This window comes from Leptinotarsa decemlineata, unplaced genomic scaffold (assembly GCF_025532065.1).
Source record: "Leptinotarsa decemlineata unplaced genomic scaffold, Ldec_3_MD MMD2_tig00026314_RagTag_RagTag, whole genome shotgun sequence".
NCBI lineage: Eukaryota > Metazoa > Arthropoda > Insecta > Coleoptera > Chrysomelidae > Leptinotarsa > Leptinotarsa decemlineata.
The window spans coordinates 5637427-5653549 of NW_027412684.1; the positions used below are offsets into that span (position 1 = coordinate 5637427).

Sequence of the window (16123 nt, forward strand, 5' to 3'; positions counted from 1 at the left end):
AAGCTGGTTTCAGTATGATATCATATAACTCATATAAGCTTCACATATGGAGCAAAGGAAATCCCAATGGGATATTGCAAACCAATCAACAACGGAAACTCAAGGTGAATGTTTGAGCTGACATCATAGGAAACCATCTCAAAGGTCCATTCGTTCTACATGGCCGATTGAATGGCGAACATTATTTGGAGTAACTTCAGAACGATTTGAGTGGACATTTGGACCATTGCAAACCCGAAGAGATATGTGGTTCATGCATGATGCCGCTCCTCCTCATTCCAGTTCGATTGTGCAGTACTATCTAAATCATACTTTCTATAATAGATGGCCATATATATGGCCACCGAGATTCCCGAATTTGAATCCGTTGGATTTCTTTCTGTAGGGGTATCTAAAAATCCTTGTTTACACACAAGATATGCTTTGTTGAATAGAATAATATTATATAGTGAAGTCATGCGAAACGACCTTGGAATGTTATTTCAAGTACAGAGAGGGTGTCATCGCAGACTACCAACATGTATTGAGAGAGAAGGGGTCATTAGAAAACAATCTACAACTCATTACATTACCACTGACAGAGAACGCAGCAAAATAATAAATTGAAAGATTTCACTTTCAAATTGAGCAATAGAAAAATAATGTCGAAGAATGGAGTTAACAGAGGAAATAATTATTTGAAAACCATCAAAATGACGCATCCTTCAGCTGTTTTCTAAAAACATGTCTTTAGATACATATATCCCCCGAATAAATGATTTATTGAAGAGTAACTTAAAGATTTATTATTATATCTATCGAATACCATTTTATGTTGGTGTGATATAGTCTAGTGCTGATAATTTTAGAAAATAAAAAATGGTAGCAGGATGAAACCCATTGAAAAAGGAAGAAAATATGACTTAAATAAAAGGGAAACTAATTAACAGGTGATCTGAGATCGGGAAATGGAAGGGGATGAGTTGTCATGGGTAAAAAACGGTTTATAGCGATTACCGGCGAAACTACAAGTTCTACGAAAAAAAAGTTGAATAGCAAAGTTGTAGGTAATGAGAAGATCTACAAATATATATCTATACTTTTTTCACATTACCTCAAAATTCAAACGAAAAATTCAAAGAACCGATTTTTGGATTTTTTATTTCTATTTTATCTTCTACAATTTTTTTTTGTTTTTAAAATTTTTTAAAATTTAGTAAAACTTACCTTTTCATGTCCCAAACACACAGTACTTTTTTTAATTCAAAATATTCATTATTCTCTCTTATTCTGATTCATTAATCGGTTTGCTTCTTGTTCGTTGAAATTTCTTTCTTCTGACGGTATAAAAAAGTATACATTACTATTGCAAATCTTCTCAGAAAATGCAAATAAACGAAAAAGTTCAAATCCGAAAAAAAAATGATCATTATGTATACTTGGTTCAGAGCTATTTTTAAAAATTTCCACTTCAATTACTTGAAAAATGTAAGATTCCTCCATGTTACAATGATGAACAAAAAAAATCAAATTCATGAAACATAGATATTACAAAAAACATGCGAAAAAAGTTCATTTTCTATTTTGACGTGGAAATTTTTGATTGAAAATCAGGATGCTTCTCCGATATTAACCCAACCTCAGAGGTGAGGAAATCAATGAGGTAAATTTTTATCAAATTTGGCGACGAAAAAAACTTTTGTAGAATACTTTTAGATTTTGAGGTTATTTGAAAAAGTGTGAATACAAAAGTTGTAGATCTCAATTGCCTACAACTTTGCAAACTTTTTTTTTATAGGGCTCATAGTTTTGCCGGAAAGCGCGATAAAATCTCATTCCTATTCACTTCCCTACCTCAAATCGCCCGTAAATTATTTTTCCATTTAATTTGATATATTTTTCTCCTTTTCCATTTTCTTTCACTTTTTACCGTTTTCGAAGGCTTCGGCACTGATCTAATACAAATGAAGTTTAAAAAAGTCACGAAAAACTAAATTTTTCATACAAATATCATTTTGTGTGAAACATGTAATAAATTTTCTTCATATAATATAATTGAATGTCTCTACTCCAAAAATTTTCTGATTTCGTATAATGTAATAAATAAAAAATTTTACAAAAAAAATCATTAAAATCCTAACTGTTTCTGGAGACTTCTGAAGATTGTCTAGTCTGTTTTACGTATATGTTGACATCACTATCTGCTCTCCAACTGTTTTTTCCACATACCAATTTTCAATTCCGATTAAAAATCTCATATGGCCAGTGGCACCGACAAAAGTATTTCCGCCAGGGGTTTCAAAAAACCCTCAACGGGTATCCCTAACAACCTATATTTCCCGAGAAATTTCCTTTCGCTGTGGGCGCCCAATGTTTCCACCTGTCTATGGTCAATTTTCAAAGAACACCCCGGCCTGATGAACCCTCGTAGGCCTTAGCAGGGGGCGTGCGCCACATTCTGCCGGGAATCTCCGGCGACAAACAGTCTTCAGTTTCAGTCCTGGATTCGAATCTACAGAACGTTGAAATTTTCGCGCTCTTCCCGATCCGTCACGCCCACTATTACGCGAGAAAAAGAAAAGTTGGATTCGTAACGATTTTCACGACAGGTGAAAATTTGTCTATGACGTTTTCGGTTTCTGGTTGTGGTGATTAGAGAAAAAAGATTGGAGTATTTTTAAGGATTACTGGCTAGCAAAACAAGTAAGTTCTTATATTTTATGATGAGAGATTTTGGGCAAGGTCAAGGATGATTTAAAAATGAGAATTGGAATTTCTCAAGACCAATATACTTGGTGATATAAAAATTTACAAACGGTGTTGATAAATTTACAATGTGTACATTGTTTTGAACCAAACAATTGGAAGACAATGAAATAATGAATATGTAAAAATTATAAAAGTTCATTGATTGAGTTCTCGACTCAATAAAATAAAAATTAATCTGATCATTTTCAAAAATAACAATGTTTAATTACGAATTTTAAGAATAAAGTTTCATTGCTTTTTGATCATAAATAAGTGTAAATCAGAGAATCAATGAATATATCAAATTCATCTAAAAAGTCATAACAAATAATTCCAAAAGTTCACTTATAGCTCAATGAATGATTGAAATGTCAAATAATATCAAAATATAATATGATGAAAATTATTTCTGTTGATAAGTGGTGGATAGTACACCTAATTAGCAAAAATTGTTGATGAACGTGTATATAAGAAAAAAAAAATTTTTAGTAGAGAAGCTTTTTCAGTAAATTTTTTTTATTTCTCCAGCATTACATAAGTAATATAGAACTCTCAAAAAAAAAGAATATTTCCTCTGCTGTGATCAGTAAATTATTAAAATAAATTTAAAAAATATCAATAATTGTAACAGAGATTTCTTTCAAATATACGCCTGGAGATAAAAACAATCTGCAACATGCATTCTCTCCTACAGACAGTGGCAAAAAAAGTATTAATTGAATAGAACTGGCCGTAACACCCTGGTTTTACAACCAAAGTTGTACCGCCATGGTTGTAATTTAGAAGTAACTTTTAGTTTGAATTTATGCTTGAAGAAGCTATTGTATAGCGAAACATGTGTCGCGGTTTTTGTAAAACACTTTATATAGTGAAAAAAATACAAAAAATTGTATTGATTATTTTCATAAAATGTCTTTCCCAATTTGTACTCCACATTTCCTTATGGAAGTTAAGGTCATGAAAAATGTTGTTCAACTCCATAATTTAATTATTAATCCAAAAATAATCCTACAAAGAAGATATTATTTTTTTGAACCGTTTTGAGGTTGAAATCAGACAAACTAGATATTTTTATTGAATCATCACATTCAAAGAGACAGAATGATTAACATATATATGTGTCAATATAAAAATTGATTCAATTTGAGAGTTGATAATTTGTTTTTTATATCGATGCATTCAACTGAGAATATTTCAGGAAATAAGTTTTACAAAATCACGCGATCCAAAAATTTACTCAGATTAATTTCCACTTTTTGAACTCAAACGTTATTGTGTTTGAGCACTACCAATTGGACAATCAGTAATAAATAAAATCACGAGTACGACGATCGAATGGTTGATCTCATGGTATTGCTAGATAAAATTTGGGGTTTCTTGATATCACTCAAATTGTTTGCTCCAAATCAATGAAATTATGAAAAATTTGAAGATTCAGCCATCAGAAAAAAAATTTACAGCGACTAAACTCTTGTCACAATAAAATTTACAAAGATAACACTGACAGCCGTGAAATTGACATATTTGTGTTAATCAACATCTACAGGGTGTTCCTTGAACACATGCTAATATTTAAGGAGGTAATTCTTAGACCCATTTTAAGGAAAAAACGTCCTATGGACGTATGTCCTAAACGCCTTAACTTTTGAGATACAGGGTGGCAAAGTTTTCAAAAATAATCAGTTTTGTAATAATAACTGAGATAATTTTGTAGACATCTTAGGCATATTTGGTACATATGTTCCATGCCTCAAGGCGCATTTTCTGATGTACAATTTTCTTAATTTTCTCTGCCAGTGGCGTACGTACGAGTTTTGAAACGTATATTTTTGGCGAAAAAATACTACGCCACTGCTTTATCTTGAACTAAAAATTATTTTTAAAATCTCCATACATTTTTGAGCACATTCGATTTATTGGGTTTTCTTTGTCCGACGCATGGTTTTCGCTCAAAAAATTAAAAATCGCTTTACTTAAGGATAAATTCCTTAAAAATCTGATGCGGTATCGTGCATCGACTGAAAGCAAACTAAGAGATCAGATTTGTTGCAAAATAGTTGAGGATCTAAAAGGTATTTGTTTGTTGTCAGATGCACTGTTCTCAATTAAAATTACGTCATAACACAGCACCGCTTAATAATTTTTGAAAACATAAATTTAGTTATCCTGGAATAAATGACGTGTAGCAGAATTTATTTACTGCACCTCTTGGAAATATGGAGTTTGTTGATATGTGATTTCTTTTAAAGATTAAAAGCAGAAAAAACAGCGTACACACCATAGCAATAAAAAACGAATTCTCTGTATGTACAAACGTCAGTAGCTAATATTGATGTTGGTTTAAAGTAAGGTGTTGGTGTTAGAAACTGTCACAGCGCGTTTTGTTTCATTTTGAAGTGTTATTGAAGTTATTTTGGTAGTCCGCTGTTTTTCTGAATATCAGTAAATATGGTAAATTATACGAATGCGGAAATGGCGCAAATGCATTACGTATATGGCCTTGCCGATGGTAATGCAACAGAAGCCAGGCGCTTTCATCAGGAAAGATATCCTAATCGTGCCTTACCAGATAGCCGAACCTTTTCAAATATTCATCGTCGACTTGAGGAAACTGGTAGTTTCAAGAAAGGGACTCCGGAAGGTAGACCTCGTGTAGTAAGAACTCCTGAAATTGAGGAAGCGGTACTGCAAGAAATTGAGGAACAACCTGAGACGAGTACGAGGAAGATCACTAGAACTCTGGATATTTGTCATCAAATGGTTTGGCGTATTTTGGTTGATTTTTTGTTATACCCATACCATATTTCAAGAGTGCAGGCATTACTCCCCAGAGATTTTCCACAGCGTGTAAACTTCAGTCAGTGGTATCTACAGAGTATTGCACTAAATCCGCAGTATGAGACACAGATTTTGTTCACAGACGAAGCAAATTTTTCTCGGAATGCCATTCAAAATTTCCATAACAATCATGTGTGGGCTGAAGAAAATCCCCATGCAATAACCGAAACCCATTTCCAACACCAATTTTCGGTTAATGTATGGGCAGGAATTATAGGTGATCATTTTCTACCAGGACGCCTTGATGGTCGTTCTTATTTACACTTTCTCGAAGAAGACTCACCTGGGTTATTGGAAGATGTGCCACTTGCGTTAAGGAATCGAATACGGTACATGCACGATGCAGTGTTGCTCATTTCAGTGTAATTGTCCGAAACCATTTAAATACAGTTTATCCTAATCGTTGGATAGGTCGCGGAGGACCTCAGCAATAGCCAGCAAGATCCCCCAATCTCAACAGTTTAGATTTTTTTTATGGGGTCACCTTAAAACTCTTGTGTATAAAACTCCCGTTAATACTTTTGAAGATTTAAGAGAGCGAATGGTTGCCTCGTGTGAAACTATACGAAATACGCCGGGAATATTTGAACGGGTGCGCAATTCCATGCGTAGAAGGGCGGAAGCATGCATACTAAGTGAACTTCCAATAATTTTTATAATCAGTTTTGGTATTATTACTAATTAACAAATTTGTGCTATTCGTTTAGACTTACTGTCACAAAATAAAATAAAACTCGTTTTTGTGAAAAATTTATTTTTTTGCAGATTATGTTTTCAAATACTATTAGGGAATTGGTAATGGGTTATGAAGCAATTTTTAGATTCTCATTCATTTTAGAATTGATCTAATTTCTTAATTTGCTTTCTGGTGATTTTTATTTTTTTTGAGTGAAAATCATGCGTCGGACAAAGAAATACCAGGAGATCAAATTTTCTCAAAAATAAATAAGGATTTTAAAAATGATTTTATTTTGAAAAGAAAGCATTGGCGTAGTACTTTTTCCCCAAAAATATTCAATGGAAACCCGTAGGGATGCCACTGTTTGAAAAAATACAAATTTGTGTACATCAGAAAATGCGCCTTGAGGCATGGAACATATGTACCAAATATGCCAAGGATGTCTACAAAATTATCTCAGTTATTATTAAAAAACGGATTATTTTTGAAAACTTTGCCACCCTGTATCTCAAAAGTTAAGGCGTTTAGGACATACGTCCATAGGAAGTTTTTTTCTTAAAATGTGCCTAAGAATTATCTCCTTAAATATTAGCATGTGTTTAAAGAACACCCTGTATATGTCATTATTAAAATTGGTTCAATTCGAGCATGGGAAGTTTTATTTCTCTTTTATCATATTTAGAGAATAGATATTTTGAATTTCACTAGTTCGGACTTCCATTATCTAATATATAAAATAATTTGAAATCCCTGAGACACCTAACTTAAGATATTTAGGTTTTATATCAAAGCATTCAGCTGAGAATATCTCGCTAATTGATCTAAAAATGTTGTTAGATGATTGAACATTTTTTAAACTCAAATCGAGTAACCAGCAAGAGATATATATAATCGTCCTCTACAGACTCGTGCTTTTATCATACTGGTGGCCGTCATGGTATTGCTCAATAACAAAGTTTTCGTAGAAAAATATGAATTTATTGATCAAATTTTGGGGTATGGTAGTATTACTTTCAATAAAATTAATATTTGAAAGGTATTCAATGATTTTTGTGATTACTCATTCGAAATATTCAAATAACTGCTGACTGACGAGAAGTTGAAAGTGAATATGTTGACGCAGTTTCAGGCAAAAATTGCACTGACTGAAGCAATTTTCATTGGTATTTTCCAGGTCTCTTTTTTTCAGAATGACTATCTTTATGGAAAAGAAAGTTTTTGGCTTTCTACTACTCCATCTCGATAAAAAAAATTTATCAAAATGGAATAGTAGAAAAATTAATCACACCTAAAAATATAACCCCTTCAATTCAAATAAGATTCCTCTTGGCTGGGATCTAATCAAATAGGTGAATTAATGTCATTACGATGTCATCGATGACATATGTAGATCAAACTTAGTCAGTGACATAAAAAATCGTAATTCATGAATGAATTGTGTGTATTTTCTATAATGTTATCCAATTTGGTACTGTTGCAAGTGTCTTATGGCGAAATATCGATGTCTACCAGTTAGGATGACAGTGTTTCATGTAAATGCAATTTGTTACCATTCTTTTAAAGTAGAACTCCTGTGAATGATATCTGAATTTTATTCCATAACAAATGTTTGGAATACAAACTGAGTAGAGAAAAGTATCTTCTGTATAATTCAGTAAAAGTATTTTCGAAAGAATTTTTTTCTTTCGTGTAATTCAATGTTCATATGAAAGTAGCTGTTTCAGGAGGACTTTCTTTCAGTTTGTGTCTGAAAGTTGCTTCTTTGCATGATCTACACATCCATGTATAGAGTTACTTGTTTTCAAATTGATTACTTTCTTCCTCCACATTTTTTTATCAAGATGGAGTAGTAGAAAGCCAAAAACTTTCATTCCCAAAAATAAATCACTCCTGAAAATATAACTCCTTTATTTCGACCATCTTTATATTACGGAGAAATGACGAACCTGAATGAGATATTTTTTTCTCAAAATGTTACTTCTATTGTGACAGTAATAATTAAAATTGAATCATCAATATATTTTCTTCTATATGTTATAGTTCTTCTGACGTTTATCAATGTTTAACTGGAATTTTTGCGCTCTTTTCGATTCATCCATTTTAACAATTTTCACATAAGGTGAAATTTTTTTTCCGACGTTTTCTGGTTGTGATCGTAAGGAATGGAAACCTCTGTTTTTTTGTGGATTATTGGGTGGGAAAGCAACTGCGTTTTTATAATTTTCTTATTGATATGTTGAAGTGATTACTAAGGAGGAACTAATGAATTTGGAAAAAGTCGAAAATGAACAATTTTTTTGAAATGATTGACTACTTCCGATGTATTCATGAGATGTAAAAATATCATCCCAAAATAGAGTGTCATATTTATTTTCAATGAATTGAAAAAATCCTCACACATTTTAATTTATTTATCAAGATGATGAATTAAATAGAGACTAAAACATGAAAGTGTATATTCTTGAATGAATATTCCTTTTGGGAAGATGGATGTTTGGTAAAATACTTTTTAGTTGAAAAATCTTCCGAAAGAAAAAGAACTCAGTAGTTCCAGTAATTATTTCAAATTAAAAAGAATTGAAAAATATTAAGAACCCTTTTTTCCTATGATTGAAACATTTGACATTCTACCACATGCTTCAACTGATCCTAATCATCACGATTATCAATTACTCAAGAGTTTATCTAATCAGAACCTATTTTCCACATTATTTTCAAAGAAATATATTTCCCACTGAAGCCATCCCATCTTCAAATAGACCCAAATAACCGGAACGAATCCATTCACATATACCCAAATGTGTTCACGTTTCATTCCACATTTATATACGCCCAATTGGGAGTGTTGAAGAATGTCTTGAGAGCTAAATATGTTCGATTTGGAATAAACCGAATGGAGAGTGTCATTTTGTGGAAAATTTATAGCTGGAAAGGTTTAATTAAAGAACTAAAAATAAACTTCACACTAGAGGTGGGGTGTTAAAATCTCTGGCGAGAAATAAATCTTTTGAAAATATTTTTCCCAAACAAGAACAAAAATATTCTTTTGACCAGCGTTTTGTTAACCTAGATCAGGATATGAGTGAACCATGACTTTCACTTCATCTTTTACTTGAAAAAAGGGTTTATTGCGGCTCACACCCATTCACACTCGACCAAATAAACCCTGCTTCTTAACGAAGCCGATTAGTTTCTATGGTGAGTGGTCTTTCAGGTCAGATAGTAAGAGTACGGCTCTGCCGAACTCTAAAAACTTGATTCGGTCTCCAGTGGAGCAGGTACAAAGTATGTGCTCTGCTCTCTCATCATTTTCCAAACAGAGGCGACACACACTGTCCGAGTTTCTGCATATGATGATTCAAATGACAATGACCTGTAAGAAGGCCTGTTAGACATCGTAGTTCATCCCCACTCTAGTCCAACAACTGTTTGGTATCAAGCTTCGAAGGGTGAATAAACGCCTTGGAGTGAGCCAATCCTGAAATATTCTACCAGAAGTCCATTAATCTTCTTGCCAACCAGGTGTTCAATCTTTGTTTGGCAAAACGTGAAGCGATGCCAATGACAGGTTCTAGTCCGATGAAGCTGCTTGCAGAACCTCCCTTTGCATGGGTGTCGGTAGCCTAATTGCCTTCCAGGCCAGTATTGACATGAATCTAGGTCAGAGAGAATTAGTCAAGTCTTTCCATAGAGGAGCCAAGAGCTTCCAACGCCGCTTGACTATCCGAGAATATTTTCATTGACTAGTGTATCAGGTAAGATTCTTCCAATCCTTCCGCAAACAATTGTATTCATGAGATCGATTTACAGTCTCCTGTACTTTTTGTCGATTTACCAATCAATACTGACTTTATAGTACATGCTTCTTGCGTATAATCATTCATTACACCAGGGCATGCCAATGAATTAGTTCGATGTCGCTTTTTCCGACCTTCTCTAAAAATTTCAATATTTAAGGCTAACTTCAATTTTAGCATTGTGCTAGATAGCCTAGAGCCTTCTTCACAAGGAGGGATCCAGCTTAGGTGCAGGGGTTCATGATCAAGTCACGAGAAGTTATAATTCAATTTTAATAATAATAAATGCAAGTAAAAAGTAGGTATTTCATTATTAAATGTAATTGAACTATATTTGAAAAAAGTTATCACTTCATCTACTTCAACGGATATGTTTTTATGGACGTGGAGAAATGCCAGTACGGTTAGACATTCTTCAACCGTCTCAGGTTGACCACACACACACACACACATACACACAGCATAATGAAGAAACTGATTACTTACTTACTATTTCTTGTAATGAATTTGTAGCAACACTTTTTGACAACACTACTATTTATATTGGAATTCCAAAGTTCCTTTATTATTGAAGTTCAGTTGTTCCGATTGAGGTTAGGTCTATGTGTATCTGTAGAGTGAGGAGGGTGAGTGTGGGCCCACAGCACTAAGGCCACATGTGACCTATTTTACATCCTCCCAAGGAGTTGTTCTCCTAGGTCATCGTCCATGTCCAGGAAGGTGGACAGGTCTCTGGGAGGCAGGTGTAGGCCAAGACGCGCTGAACACACTCTCTTATTGACGATAATTCCGAACATTCGCATAGGACATGCCTCCTGACAGTTCAATCTTCCTGTTCACACATCCTGCATAGAGGTGTGTCCACTAGCCCCATATTGTGGAGTTGAGAGTGGCCAGTCAGAAATCCTACTGTTAAGGGTAGATTTTTCCTGGTCATCGCCAGATATTTTTTTGGTGCCAGCTTCCCAGGGTCGCCCAGGGTGATCCTGGCAAGATTGCATCCTTTGATTTCATCCCATCTCTTTAGCTATTGAGCATGAGTGTGACGTTTGGTTAGTTCCACAATTGTCGAAGTCATCAGGCCGTAGGTGCCATTGGGTCCTAAAATTCTTAGTCCAGCCGCTTCCTTGGCTATAGAGTCGGCAATGCGATTACCTTTACTCCTGTCCTGCCCTTTAACCCAGCTCAGGATAATTTTATTATTTACCGAAGCTTTGGCTAAATCTTGGTGGCACTCTAGTACTAGCCCTGAGGTAACACGTTGTCTGTTCAAGGCTAATAGGGCTTGTTTGCTAACAGTGCAGATTGTTATGTTTTTGTCAAAAATTCCTTTCCTGGTTATTTTTTTTTGTGGCGATTGAGATACCAGCTAGTTAGTTCTGTTCGGATCACACTGGTGTTTTTCCCATTTCCCACTTAATCCTTAGGTTCAGTGATCTTGAGTACACTCCACATACTGAACCTTCTTTGGTTTTTGTGTCTGTACCTGTATGTATTGCATTTGTAGCATCTGACTCAGTGTTCTGTTTTATTTGTATTTTGTAGGGTTTATTAAACACAAACCTGGGTTCAATTGCATCGCTGGTTGCCTGCAGCAGAGGTTGCGCAGTAAGCGCTTTCCACTATAGGCTCAGCCTCAATTGACCCATTTATACTTCTAGGTTTACATCAGCCGTACGCAATCGTAACATGGCTATTAACGCAACCTCCTTACAAAGTTAGGTCTAGCTAGACGTTAATCGAAACAAAGCGCGCAAAAGTGTCACGACTGTCACACGAAATGTGACATGTCTTATGAAAAGTCGCGGCCGTGTACGGTACGGTAAAATTCAAATTTTCAATGCGTTCGTTCCCGAATAATGCGTTGGCCATCAAAGTATTTTATTGCGATAATTAAATATTGTAAGTACCCAGCCCGGGGTGGACGGGGAGTTGACTCCAATGACCCCCGGGATCCGCCCTTGCTTCTTTTTGTGGCTATCACACACATAAATACTTTTTTTCACGACTAACCTGAGAAATTGCTATTATTTACTCCATTCCCATAACGTGAATAGATATTTCTCATCCTTGGTAAATAATGATAATAAAAAACACCTAGGTAAATAATGAGAACAATTCTATAATTTTGAAGATATTCACAGAAACTTTTGTCAACTTATTATCAACTAGAAGTAGAAAATTGAACATTGGAAATACGCTTGAAAATTATTTGAAATTATAATTAATTGTACAATTGTGACAAATGTGTATTCCAGCATTTCCTGTATTAATGGAACTAACATTTAGACCAGGTAAATTCACTTCTGTGTTACAAACGATCATCGTATTTTGAACGCATTCATTACCTTTTTCCACTATATTATTTTCAACATGGACGTTTTCTAAGGCAGCATATTGACTTGCAGAAGAAGTTATATTTGAAGCTTCATTGGGTAAATTACATGTTTGCACTAATTCGGCGATTCTCTTCTTATCAGTTATTGATTCCTCAATATATCCTTCAGCCACTGCAGCCGACTTCCACCCTCCGTGCCATTTCAGGCTTAAGTCTCCTCCGTTTTCTGCGAGAAGTGTTGCCGATCTACGTCTTAGAGAATGATCAGTATAGTACTCAGGATTTTCTAATTTGAGATAATTAGCCACGGCATATGGTACTTTACTAATAGTATTGTGCCCGATATTTTGTTTGATATGTTTACCTTTACGGTATAAAATAAATGATTTTGTAATGTCAGTTGGCCTATTAGCTAAGTATTTTTAATAACATTAACCCATTGTAGCGCAACAACAACAAACTTCCTTGATGTTCTGTTCTTTGAATTAGGAATATTTATTATGATAATATCATCGCAAATATCTAAATCGTCTAGGAGCATATTGCATAATTCATCTGTTCTGCAGGCACCGGCAACACCAATTACCATAACAGCCTGAATATCATTCCATTAAAAAATTAAACACAACATAATAATAAAAATGTATACCTTTTTTGATAAATATTCGTCATCAGGAGCTTCAACTATAAATTTGTCAATTTCTTCGTTTGTAAGTACTTTTGAATTCTTAGGTTTATAATTACTATTTTTTCGTTTAAAAAATGCTACAAGCTTGAAAAACTTTGAAATGTCAATATTTTCTTTTATTGCAAGTGTCGATTTTAGCATGGAATAATTTGCCCACAATGTCGATACCTTTTTGCCTTCAGATTTCTCTTTAAAATAAGCTAATAACACATTTTCTATTACTTTAGCAACTTTCCTTTCTCCACACCATGTTTTCAGTTGGTTATATGCATTCATGTACAGTCTCTTTGATTTTTCTGGCAATAAATCACTACTTGTACTAGCTGCCACCATTCTAACTTCAGGCGGGGTACACATCATCTCTAAATCATCGTCACTTGAATTTTCACCCATTTTTCAATTAATTATATTGACGTTTTACTTATATAGATCTTTCAACTTCTTCAAATCGACATCTAAATTTGAATTAAAACCGCATTTGGCAAACTGACAGCAATAATAATCATTGTACAGTGTTTGGTTGTCATGGAAACGCCGACAAACGTTTTCATGGCCTAAGTAGATGTTGCGCGTTTATCATCGACATCGCGTATTCAACATGGAAACTGTACCGTTTCAATTTGACATGCAACAATTCATAGCTGCCTTGGGTTATCATACAACCAAGGAAATTTTTTTTTCACTATAATGCAGAATTGATAAATTCTAAGTTCTGAACATACAGAAGCGATGAGAGAAATGAAACATTGAAATATATCAAAAATGCAATGAGACATTTCCTAGATTCATATCAAAATTTGACACATGCCAAATAATTGACATAAATAAAGCCAGTCTGATTAGAAATACGCTCGCACATTATATAAAAATGCTCTGTAAATAATAGCTCACTTCTCACCCAAGGTATATAATATACTATTTCAAATCCGACTGGTAATAGTAAGGTTGAATTATAATGCAATTAAAAACATAATATCTGCCTGGTTCTAACAAAAGTCGATGTATGATCAATTTGTACCTAGCCAGTGATGTCATGAGTAAGCGCGGTTAGATTTATCAGAACTCACACTGCATCAAAAAGTTATAAATAAAACTCGATTCTATAAGAATATACCTACACTTTCCATAGAATAAACGAGTCTAAGCTCTGAAAGATTTATTTTCGACAAATATACTTCTCAGTAATATATGAAAGGATAAACCATTTATTGGATCGACAAAATAGTTGACACTAGAGTTTTGGGAGCAGCACACATTTGTACTAAATATATTCGTTTTCAGTTTGTATAGGTAAAGGATGTTATTTTGTGGAGAACTTACTTCAACAGCTGGAAAGATTTAATTAAAAATATAATTTACAATCTTTATTGTCTACCGGCACGTAAAATGGAAAATGGTCTGTTCTCTTTTGTGAGGCAGATTGAGGAAGTGGTTTGAGATTTGAATTTATGAGTCGAGCAATTCGCGCTGAGCTCTACTACGAATGAAATGTGAGGATTTTTATTCGGTCGGAGATAAAACGGACGATAACCTAGAGAGACAATTCTGTTTTCTGTTGATGATACGGTAATATCCGACAGTTTCGTATCATTCGAATTCGTTAATGTTTCACAATTTTTCAGCGGAGACCTAACGACTTTGACGATTTCCTTCAATCTCACTTTTTCAATTAGAATTTCAATTCTGAAAAAGCTATCTGCGAACAAAACGTTTTTGGAATGAATGTACCCCCAGGAAAGTTTTACGATATTCGCCTTATAATAATAATAATAATGTTTATCCAGATTCAAATCACACAAAGAAATAATGCATACAGTTGAATGAACATTGTAGAAACCACAGAAGCATCAGATGTTGCTTGTATGTGGTGAATAGGAGATCCAAATAAAAAAAATTAATATATGATAAATATTAAAGTATGAGAATGAATTATATATAAAGCGGATTTGCATATGAAAATAAACTACTTGATATATGAAATTAAAAACACATAAGATAATATAAAATCACAAATATCAGTATAAATATAAAAAGTTGTCAGTTTTGACATATAATATTATTTAAATATAAAATCATACAAACATAAAACTAAATTGACAATTGAGTATAAAATCATAATTGTTGAATACGCGTACTAGTAATAATATATAAAAACATGTTGAAATCGAAATGGATGTTGTTGATAATGGATGTGATATATATTAACAAAACAATAGTGCCCATATATACACATATATACATACATATGTGAACACATATGTATTACAGAATTGTAAGTGGACAATATAGCAAAAGTAGTATGGCTCTTTCAACTCTTTTCTGAAGCGATTGATATTTGAGATAGATTTTATATTTTCAGGAATTCAGTTGTAGAGTTTAGGCGCAAAGTAAGTAAATGATCTTTGTGTAACGACCCTGACCATTAGGGATGTAGTATACTGATCTTGGGGATCTGATACTGATGTGAAGGAAGCGATGCCGTGTGTCCATTTGTATGATATTTAGTGCTAGAGTACAAAAAAATACAACTGTCGTATGTCTAACAGACGAGTTACGATTTATAATTTATCAGAGGGATACTTACCATTTTTAGAGAATATTAATTTAAGAAAACGCCTTTTCCATGAGAAATTTTCTAATTTAAAGCCTATATCTCAAGGAACAATAAGCAAAATAGAGAAGCAGTTTCGCGAGCTTTCACGGTCATGTGGGGCAGATAAAAAAGGCAGCTGCCAATGCAAATTAGAAGTGATGCTTGAGTTTGAGGAAAACCCAAATACATCGAGTAGACAGGTATCCACTACATTCAATGTTAGCCATACATCGATAGTTAAATATTAAAATAAAATAAAATGCGTCCCCATAAAACGAAAACTACTCAGGTGCTCATGGGAGACGATTTTGATAGAAGAACTTATTTTTGTGAGCAAATGATGGACATGTTGGATAACAATATCATCCAATTAGGAGACGTTATGTTTTCTGATGAGTGTACTTTGACTCTTAACGGTCATGCCAATCGGAAAAATTGCCGCTACTGGTCAACGGAAAATCCT

General features: G+C 33.9%; 1 protein-coding gene across 2 annotated transcripts in view; it reads left to right on the forward strand.

Annotated features, from left to right (window-relative positions):
* Positions 1–16123, forward strand: part of LOC111504605 (uncharacterized) — a 346996-nt gene that overhangs the window by 72919 nt on the left and 257954 nt on the right. Inside the window, exon 1 of one of the 2 annotated variants that reach the window (XM_074181483.1) lies at positions 2260–2682. The exons of the other annotated variant lie outside the window; for it this stretch is intronic. The gene's annotated coding sequence lies outside the window, so the exon portion shown is untranslated. Of the gene's footprint in view, positions 1–2259; positions 2683–16123 lie in introns of those variants that run through there. 2 annotated transcript variants of the gene reach the window in all.